At 31.6% G+C, this 11,679-nt stretch overlaps 1 pseudogene; it reads right to left on the bottom strand.

The window, feature by feature from the left end:
- Positions 1-207: 207 nt before the first annotated feature.
- LOC132593830 (sperm-egg fusion protein Juno-like) overlaps positions 208-11,679 on the bottom strand; it is a 40,558-nt pseudogene continuing 29,086 nt past the window's right edge.

The raw sequence follows: 11,679 nt of genomic DNA, 5'->3' as shown, positions 1-11,679 counted from the left end.
TCCCAGAGAGGGAAAAGCAGAGCAGAGCAGTGGAGGGGGTCTAGAATTCAATGTGCAAGACTCTGGTGTCAGCTCTTGTAAACTTAATGTCCCACCAAACCCCCAGCCTGTGCCTTTTAAGGAAGGGCCTGAGGAAGGAAGCTGCCATGGCCCAGGCTGGCCCATAGCTAGTGAGAGTGCAGGATTAAGTGGAAGAAGAAGAGGCTCTCAGGAGAAAAATGACAGGAACAGAGAGAAGACCATGAGAGGGTAGGAGAATTCCAAGAATGAGGCAGGAACAGCAAAGTGGCAGGCCAAGGCCTTTTGGGGTTTCCCTGAGCAAGTTCAAACCACTTCTGGAGACACTTCTACTGTTCCCATGCTCAGGGCTCACCTTGAAGGAATTGCTCCAAATCTTCTCACACAAGTCAGTGAGGGTGGGGAAGTAATGCGAGAAAGGGTAGCAGAGGGTCCTTGCAGGGCAACGATTCTTCCTGACTCCAGTCCCAACCACCAATCCTGTCAGATTTGCAAATGTAGGATGTGCAGCATCAGCCCACCACCACTCATATATAGTGGCTGTCCGAAATTCCTTCTTCATGCTGGATCCAAGGCCCCAGGTTCAGGGAGTAACATAGAAGCAGACCCCCTTGGTAAACTGCTTCTGGCAGCCTGGGTTCATCAATCTACAGTGAACCAAGCTGAGACTGTAGAGCCAGGACACATCCCAAAGCGCTTCCCAGCTTGTGTTGGCCATGCAGCAGGCATTCAGGGAGTAGATGTATGGAGGGAGAAGGAGAGGGAGAGAAAGAGGGGGAGGGAAGGAGAAGGGAAGGGGGAGGGGGAGGGGGAGGGGAAGGAAATCCTGCTTGTGTTTGATCTGGTGCAGGGTGCTCAGAGCTGCTCCTGGTCAATTCTACTTGACACCAATGCAATCCTAAACAGAAATGCAAATACAAGTATTGAAAGTATATGGAAGTATTATGTTTGTGAAACAGTTTTCTGGATGATGTAAAAACTACTTATTTCGAGGACTTCCTCTTCACCCCAAGACAGAGTTACAAGGAAACAACACAGAACTGGAAAAAAAAATGTGTATGTCAATAGTTTCAGACATTTGAAATGAGGCAGTGCAAAACAGTGAATATGAGAAAGGGGAAATAAAGTGAGCCTTAAAAGTGTCCCCACTAAATGCCTGAAGAGACTACTGGCAATGGCAATAGTGGAACCCAGGCAGACCTGCCTGTCACCCTGAGTTGAGAAGAAGGAACTGAGAGTCTGTAGAGACCAAGACAACTGGAGGTTTTAGGGAATAGTACAAGTGAGAAGTAAGTTGTACAGAAAGAGAGCTTCAGAGATCTGAATGCAATTTAGTACTGATCAACACATGGGTTTGAGTAAAATACCTGAGGTCAGGAAAAGAACCACCTGAAACAGGTTCAAAAAAAAATTTTTCTACAGAGCAATTAATAATTTGTGTTCCACTAGCTAAGGTGGAAAAATGTTGTAAATCATGGGGTATTGAGTAGAATAATCAGAAAGCTGTTGTTTCATTGGTGAAATAAAATTAGTCCAAAACTATAGACTTACTCTAGATTATGTAAGTTTGAAACTACATGCAACTAAAACAATTGGATTGAAAACAACAAGAATATTTTTAGATATGTAAAAATATCTAGTGATCGACAAGGTAAAATTCAATGTGTCTGGCATTACATCCAAAAATTACCAGGCAAGCAAAGGATAAAAATGTGACCCCCAAATCAGGAGAAAATAAATCAAAAGAGACCAGAAATGATACCAGTAGAAACCATATGCTGAATATCTCTGTCTGTCTCTCTGTCTCTCTGTCTCTGTCTCTGTCTCTTTGTCTCTGTCTCTCTTTCTCTCTCTCTCTCTCTCTCTCTCTCTCTCTATATATATATATATATATACATATACACACACACGTATTGTTAGTTTGCTTATTTTTATTTTTATATGGTTTGGCATATATACACATATGTGTGTGTGTGTGTGTATATACACACACACACAGAGATATATGCCATTGTTGTACTTGATTTTTTACATAAATTATCGTTATAGCAGCATGCCTGTTTAAATGTCTTTTTCAATAATGAAGTTTGAAATGCTAAGTCTCTTTTTTAAATCTACCATTTAAAAATACTATCTATTGTATTGGGTTTTAGACATTCTTTTTATTGAAGTATAGTTGATATATAATGTTATATTAGTTCAGGTGTTCAGCATAGGGATTCAGTATTTTTACAGATTATACTACACAATAGGTTATTACAAGATATTTTTAACTCCCTGTACTATACAATATATCCTTGTTGCTTATATATATTTTACATAGTAGCTCATATTTTTTAATGCTATACCCCTAATTTGCCTCACCTTCTTTGCTTTATCCTTTGTTAACAAGTTTTTTTATATACCTGTGAGTCTATTTATGTTTACACATACACTCATTTGTATTATTTTTTTAGATTCCATATATAAGTGACATCATACAGTATTTGTCTTCCTCTGTCTGACATTTCACTTAGTCTAATATTCTCTAGGTCCATCCATGTTGCTGAAAATGACAAAATTTCATTCTTTTCTTCTGGTTGAGTAATATTCCTTTATATGTATATGGTTATATATATATATTCATATATATATGTATATATATATATATATTCACATCTTCTTATGCCAGTCCTTCGTTGAGAGGGTACTTGGGTTGCTTCCATATCTTGGCTACTCTATTTAGATAGTGCTGCTATGAACACTGGGGAGCATGTATTTTTTTGAGTTACTGTTTTCATTTTTCTCTGGATATATATCCAAGAGTGGAATTGCTGGATCATATCATAGTTAGATTTTTGGTTTTTTGAGGAAACTCCATACTGTTTTTCATAGTGGCTGCACCAATTTACATTCCCACCCACGATGTACAAGTCTTCCCTTTTCTCCACATCCTCTCTAAAATTAGTTATTTGTAGACTTTTTAATGATAGCCATTCTGAAAGGTATGAGGTGATATCTCATGTTGACTTGATTTGCATTTCTCTAATAATTAGTGATGTTGAGTATCTTTTCATGTGCCTGTTATCCATCTGTATGTCTTCCTTGTAAAACTGTTTATTCACTTCTTCTGCCCATTTTTTGATTAAATTGGGGTTTTTTGATATTGATTTTTATGAGCTATTTGTATATTTTGGATATTGACCTCTTGTCAGTCACATCATTTGAAAATATTTTCTCCCATTCCATAGGTCATCTTTTCATTTTATCAATGGTTTCCTTTCCTGTGCTTTGAAGTTTCATTAGTTTCCATTTGTTTATTTCTATTTTTATTTATTTTGCCTTAGGAAACTGATCCAAAAAATATTGCTATGATTTATATCAAAGCATGTTCTGCCTATGTTGTCTTCTGGGAGTTTTATGGTGTTATGTCTTATAGTTAGGTCTTTAAACTATTTTGAGTTTATTTTTGTATATGGTGTGAGGGAATGTTCTAATCTCATTGTTTTACATGTGGTTGTGCAGCTTTCTGAGCACCACTCCACTCCATTGTATATTCTTGCCTTCTTTGTCATAGATAAATTGACCATAGGTGCTCTCTATTCTGGGCTCTCTATTCTATTCCATTGATCTATGTATCTGTTTTTGTGCCAAACCATGCTGTTTTGATTACTGTAGCTTTGTAGCATAATCTGAAGTCTTAGACGGTTATATCTCTAGCTTTGTTCTGTTTTCTCAAGATTGCTCTGGCAATTTGAAATCTATTGTCATTCCATCTGAATTTTAGGATTATTTGTTCTAGTTTTGTGAAAAGTGTCATGGGTATTTGATAGGGACTGAATTAAATATGTAGATTGCTTTGGATAATGTGGCCATTTTAAAAAACATGAATCCTTCCAATCCAAAGCATGGAGTATCTTTCCATTTCTTTGGATCTTCTTTAATTTCCTTCATTAATGTTTTATAATTTTTAGGGTGTAGGCTTTTCACCTCCTTAGTAAGGTTTATTCCTAGTATTGTATTCCTTCTGATGTAATTTTAAACAAGATTGGTTTCTTTTTAATTTTCTCTTTGTGAGATTTCATTATTCGTAAATAAAAACACAAGAAAATTCTGTATATGAATCGTGTGTCCTGAAACCTTTTTTTCTTGTCTGATTGCTGTGGCTAAGACTTCCAATACGATGTTAAATAGAAGTGGTGAGAGCGGGCATCCTTGTCTTTTTCATGAATTCAGCAGGAAGATTTTCATTGTTTTACCATTGAGTATGATGTTGGCTGTGGATTTGTTGTAAATGGCCTTTATTATGTTAAAATATATTCCCTCTATAACCACCTTGATGATAATTCTTATCATAAATGGATGTTGAATTTTTTCAAATGGTTTTCTACATCTATTGAGATGATCATGTGATTTTTATCCTTTGTTTTGTTAATGTGGTATATTATAATGATTGATTTGTGAATGTTGAACCATCCTTGTGACTCTGTAATAGAGCCAACCTGATCATGGTGTATGATCTTTATCAAAAGGATATTGTTGCATTCAGTTTGCTAATCTGCTAATCCTAAAATTGTTGAGGATTTTTGCATTTAAATTCATCAAATATTGGCCTGTAATTTTCGTTCTTTCAGTGTCCTTGCCTGGCTTTTGTAACAGGGTAATGGTGGCCTTATAGTATGAATTTGGGAGTGTTCCCTTCTCTTCAATTTTTGGAATAGTTTGAGAAGGATAGGTATTAGTTCTGCTTTATATGTTTGGTAGAATTCTCCTGTGAAGGTGTCCAGTCTTGGACTTTTGTTTGCTTGAAGTTTTTTGTTTTTTTAAATTACAAATTGAATTTCACTTCTAGTAATTAGTTTGTTCAAATTGTCTATTTCTTCTTAAATCAGTATGTTTCCAAAAATTTGTCCATTTCTTCTACGTTGTCAATTTGTTGTCATAGTTTGTTGTCATAGTTCATAGTATAATATATTAATATTTGTTGTCTTAGTTGTCATAGTTTGTTGTCATAGTTCATAGTATATTAATAAGTTGTTCATAGTATTCTCTTATAATTTTTTCATAGTATTTGTTCATAAGTTGTTCATAGTATTGTCTTATGATTTTTGGTTGGTATCTCTGTGGTACCACTTGTTATTTCTTCTCTATCATTTCTTTTCTTGTTTATTTGGGACCTCTCTTTCTATCTTGGTGATCCTGGCTAAAGGTTTATTGATTTTCTTTATCATTTCAAGAAATGAGCTCTTGGTTTCTCTGACCTTTTCTATTTTTTTAATCTCTATTTTATTCATTTCCTCTCTGATCTTTCTTATTTCCTTCTTTCTGGTGAGGTTGGACTTTATTTGTTCTTTTTCTAGTTTTTTAGGTGGTAGTTTAGGTTGTTTATTTGAGATTTTTCTTGTTTCTTGAGTGCAACCTATATTGCTATAAACTTTCCTGATAGAACTGCTTTAACTGTGTTCATATATATATGAGAGAAAGTTGTTTCCATTTTCATTTGTCTTGAAGTATTTTCTGATTCCCTTCTTCTTTTCTTTATTGATCTGTTTTTTTTATGACCCTGTTGTTTAGTCTCCACTTGTTTTTCCTTTTCCCATTTCTTTTTTTGAAGTTGATTTCTAGTTTCACACCTTTGTGGTTAAAAAAAAAAAGCTTCATGTAATTTCTATCCTCCTGAATTTGTTGAGGTTTTTTTTGTGATCTAGTGTGTGTTCTGTCCTGGAGAATGTTCCATGTGCACTTTGCTGGACTTATGAACAACATGGAATTAAACGAACCTACTTTTGGAAAAGAACTCATTCATATATAGGGGAATTACTCTGTTTTCACAGAAGACACAGTGTATTTTGAATTGTTTACATAAAAAGGACACATTAAATATTTTCTGCTTTTTTTTTTTTTTTTTTTTTTGCAGTATGCAGGCCTGTCATTGTTGTGGCCTCTCCCATTGCAGAGCACAGGCTCCAGATGTGCAGGCTCAGCGACCATGGCTCATGCGCCTAGCCACTCCGTGGCATGTGGGATCTTCCCGGATCGTGGCACGAACCCATGTGCCCTGCATCAGCAGGTGGACTCTCAACGACTGCGCCACCAGGGAAGCCCAGCTTTCTTTAATGATTAACTTTCACGGTTAGCCTAATGTAGTTAACCTAAATTATTGAAACTAATCACATTCTTTCCCAAGTAACATATTTTTCTTCAGTATGAAAGCTTCCATTTCATCTAACACATAATAATTGGTAATCTGTTCAAAACTGACAATCTCATTCATAGGATAAATCCAACATTATCCACTTGAGAATACAGAACAGCAATGTGAGATATTTTGCACTGTTCTCTTTCTGTTCTCATATATTATAATTTACAGAGTCAACAATTATTTCTGTGCAATATTTTTTCTTCTCTGTTTCCAGTCAAATACTCACTGCCTGAGTCCAAAAACTTTTCATATTTAATATTAACCATAATAAATAATTTAATGATAAATTAATTAATACATATAATATTATAATAATACAATTACTATTAATTATATTATTAATGATATGTTATATAGTTATTTATATAATTGTCTAAATAGTTATATTATTGCATAATATAATTATATATAGTATAATTATATTATATTATTATAATATAATACAAAATTATGTACAATATATTATATAATATATTATAAATATATATTATATACATTATCATAATATTATAATATATAGTATATTATATTATACATCATGTAATACATAGTATGTTATATAATACAAATATATGTTTATAATATGACAATATTATGATATTAAATATGTTATAATATGATAATATAACAATATACTATATAATATTTAATTATACATATTATATATTAATATTTTCATATAAAATATTAGTCAATATTAATATGATTAATATATTATATTAATTATATAATATATATGATATATATAATAGACATGATATATTATATATATTATATATAATGTATATGATATAGTATATTATCACAATATTTTTATAGTTATATATTATATACATTATTATATCATTAAAATATTTACTATATATAATATATATATATATTGGGGAGGATGAAGTAGAAAAGAGTAGCTTTATTGCTTTGCCAGGCAAAGGGGGACACTACAGGCTCCTGTCTTGAATAACTATGTGTCCCCAAGATATATAATATATTATATATAATCATGTATCATATATTACCATATATTATATGTTATATATCTTATAATAATGTGATATAATGCCAACTATATTATATTAAATAAGATATAGTTTATATTATTAATGTATGTATATAATATATATGTAATTATAGATATAATGTAATTATAATATATAAATAAATATAAGTATAGTATATATAATATATAATATATATATTAAAGTATAAAAAATATATTATACTACAATATACGTGATATAATAATAATATTAAATAATATAACTATATTACTGTATATTATATTACATATTATGCTCTATATTATAAATAATGTCTTATGATTTTTATATAATATATATATTAAATATCATATTATGTATTACATGATATAAAACATATGTTACGTATGTTATTATCATATAATATGTAATATACAATACATATTATTTATACAATATAATTATTGTATATAAAACATGTAAAATATACATTATATATTGTATAAATTATGTATACACTCTATATAATTTATACTATTAATAATATATAATATATTAATATCATATTGTAATATTATTGTAATATTATATACAATAAATATTACATGTAATATATATTATATTTTACGTTTTTATTATATATTATATATAATACCATATATAAAAATTATAATATATAACACAGCATTATTTATATTTTGTATATATTATAGTGTTGTGTAGATATAGTATATATATAGTATAATATAGTATATAAACATGGGTATATAGTATATGTATATTCATATATAGTATATATCTATGTATATATAGTATAATATATAGTATATATTATGTATAATATTGTATATATACAAAACTGTATTTACTGTATGTAATGTATATATATACTCTATATATAGTATACATATTAACTGTATTTGATTTACAGTTTCAAATTATAACTCCTACAGCTGCTCAGAGCATACCGTTTTCAGAAAGCAAAAATGACAGAGAGACGATTGGATTTAGGATAAATTTTGGAAGTGGAATCAGTAGGACTTGCAGAGGAAATGGAATGTAAGATAAAAATAAAGGATACTGATGTTCTTAGTCTGAGATACTGGTGAATTATATTACTATTTATTAGTTCAGATAAAAATTGTCAATACCATTACTTTTACAGATTCAGAGTCAATAATGTAAATACAATAAAACAAAGATATTCTCACATATTCATTTATTGTGATCAACTTATAATTTCAGGGGTTATCTATAAAAATCATAAAACCATCAGACCAAGGAGCAACTAAAATTGCTCTAAGAAAATCATACTTGAAGAGTATAATCTGGGATCCAAATTATAATGTAGCTAGAAATTTTGGAGTGGGTATACCTTCTATAATTCTCTAACCTTCTCCAATGAAAGGACAATAATAAATGCATTTGTGAGAAGAGCATCCGTATATTTGATAAATGCTACAGTGATTATAATGTGGATGATGCTGCTATCGAAATGGGCTTCCTGATTTCAAGGAGGATGTGGTTCTGTGGTGGCTTAGGCCCAGAATCAATACTGGGCCTAAGAATCAATCCCAAAACAAAGAGGGTAAGGCTCCTTGATCACCAGTAGAGGCTGGAATGGTAAAGAAAACATTTTTCTTGACAGGATTCTTTGATGGGGCTAACAGATTTTGAGGGAGTAGCACAAAAACATATAACTACGTTTTTAGCATCTTTAATATCTGTATAATAAAAAATTCCAAGTTGTCCTGACTTGATCCTCCAGGTATACAAAATGGCTTTGTGAGGCTAGCTTCCTATCATGAAATGAATACAAACTATTCCACCATGCCACTGGCACAATCAGCAACATTACATTATCACACAATCAGCAATTACCTATAGTTATAGGTGATTCCAAATATGGTTTCCCATGTTCTGAAAACAGAAAAAAGTTCCATAAACAAATGATTCAAAATTCCATTGGCCTACTTCTGCTATATTTCCATTACATCTTCAGCACACAACAACATGGAGTGTTCTTTGTGGAAGATGACCAAACAGGGGAAAACTTTATAGCAAATGAGTGCATAATATGTTAACACAAATCAGAATTTCAGAATTGGATTGATCTGGAGTTACTGAGCCAGACTGAGAAGTGTTCCTGAAAGCCTGTTGAAAAGATAAATTTTCCCCATTAAAAGAGAGGCAACATGAGGATAAATTCTACTTTAATATATGGAAAGTGGCTAACGATATCATCAGCTAGTAAGCTATTATAAAGGATCAGAGTTGAAGGATTTGTGATAATAAAATTTGGGGAAAATGCAGATTAAAGAACTCAGAATGAGACCAGGATATAAAAATATTAGTGCCTCTCTGTTGGCTCACTAAAGGATTCCTACAGCAGAGGATTTAACTACAGGCAATCCTACATGAGTGGGAAACTCTTTTCCTAGCCTCCCCAATGCTTGTTCAATATTTAAATTAATGATAGTTTGGTATGGTATTTGGTGAGTTAAGGATGGGCTTAAAACTTCTCAGTGATTTTCAGCTAGTATAAATGAGAGTGGGTGAAATAGTTGTGAGCTAATTTGGAGCTTACATTTTAGCTGGAAACATAGGCATTAAATATACAATTGTACACTTAAAATTGCAAATAAAAAAGTGTTATGAAAGAAATTTGTAGCAGACTAAGGGTAAATTTTAATTCATCTTTCAAGCATCTCTTCTTCTGTTACCTCGTCATTCATTAGTACTTAACACTTGCTGTTTTAACACGTATGTGTTGTCTTCCCCAAGCACACACATGCATAGGCACAATATTCACTTAGCATACCTTACATGTATGATTTATTTCATTTCAGTGTAGTTGTTGGTTTACTTGTCCTAACTCCCATAGAAGGCAAGAATTATATCTGGCTTAATTTTGAACTGCATGTCCCAGTGCATGCCACATAGTCAGTACTCAGGATACAGTTAATCAATATTCAGTTTGCTAAAGATTCAGTTCAACCGTCAGTTAATCCAGAAGACTTTTATAATCTCTATGATTCTCTCTAAAATGTCATATCTTAATTTAAAAACTCTATGGTTGTCTAATGTTTCATGACTTTGCTACTTAGTATTACTTTTGTCTTACTATTCACTGTGTTTTACATTTTACATGTGTTTCTTTTTCACATATACAAGCAATCACGTGCCAGTCTTCCAATTGGTCTATACATTTACTGGATCAGGGATAATGATAACTATCTTTCACTGAATGTCTATTCTGAGAAAACAAAACCCCAAAGTTAATTAAATCCTAAAATCTCAAAGTCAGTGAAAGGCAGAGCCAATATTATGTCTGCCTGATTTCAAAGCCAAATTCTTTACTAAACAACACTGCCTTATTTTAGCTGCAAAATGCCTAAAATGTAAGGTTTAAACATTAGTTGTGGATTAATTGTTCACTCAGTTTCAACTCTCAGATGACTCAGAGTGCTCATTGAAATGGAAGAAGCAGGGGAACAGCAGGCAAGGTTTTCCTTAAGAGGACAGATTCTGACCCTAGGTGGCTATGTCTTTTTGGTCAAATTAAAAGCTCTTGGTGTGCTTAAGTTGGCAGATGATTTCAAGCTACAAAAAAAAAAAAAAAGCTAAAACTTGCTAATAAAGTAAATATTTGTTTTAAGGAAAATTTATGTTTTTTAATGTTTATACTTTATATTTTTTATTCAGCTTAGCAGTTCTCATTTTTTAGAAACATTTTATGTTTAAACATATAAAATAAATATTTCAATATAAAACTAACTTATTACTGACTTAGATCCCAGTATGTCTTTTTCATCTTATTATAGACCACTTATGACACTAAAGTATCTTCATACCAAAAATTGAAAAAATAAAATTTTTAAAAAGTAAACATTTTAAGAAATTTTGAGCATCAGGTTCTTTTTAAAAGAAAAAAAATCATTTTTCAAAGATGTATTTTTCTCTAAAGAGAAGTGAACACCATTTCCAAAGTACCAACTTCCTTGTAAGACAAATTTGCAGGAAGCTGTTTTTACCATGGTGACAAAATCTAGATGCAGATTACTTCATCAGAAGAAGGCAATTTTTCATAAACAGTTGAGCTCAAAACACTCAGAGTATGCTACATTGGAAGTTATCATTATATATATATTTAGGAATTCATGAGCTAAGGTTAATTACAAAGAGTGTACTGGCTTTAAAAAGGTAGCTAAATTAATATTAAAAATGGTCAAATGCAGGGCCACTTAATCTGTGTGGCCCTGTTTCATTGCTGTTTTCTGGTGACACTATGTGACGCAGCCAAAAATGACCTCTAAGTTCCTACATATTGTTAAAAAATTCAACTGAGTAAATTTAAAGAAATAACTGGCTTTATTCAATGATTCATGAATTGGGCAACATCCTATCTAGCAAGTAGAAAGGAGCTCAGAAGAGTTATACAAAATGCAAGACTTTTACAGGCATAAAGGGGTGGGAAAGGGAAGTTTTTAGGAAAAAGTGGAT

This window comes from Globicephala melas, chromosome 18, assembly GCF_963455315.2.
Source record: "Globicephala melas chromosome 18, mGloMel1.2, whole genome shotgun sequence".
Classification (NCBI taxonomy): domain Eukaryota; kingdom Metazoa; phylum Chordata; class Mammalia; order Artiodactyla; family Delphinidae; genus Globicephala; species Globicephala melas.
Note: the sequence above shows the minus strand (reverse complement) of the source record. Positions and strands in the feature narration are given on the sequence as shown.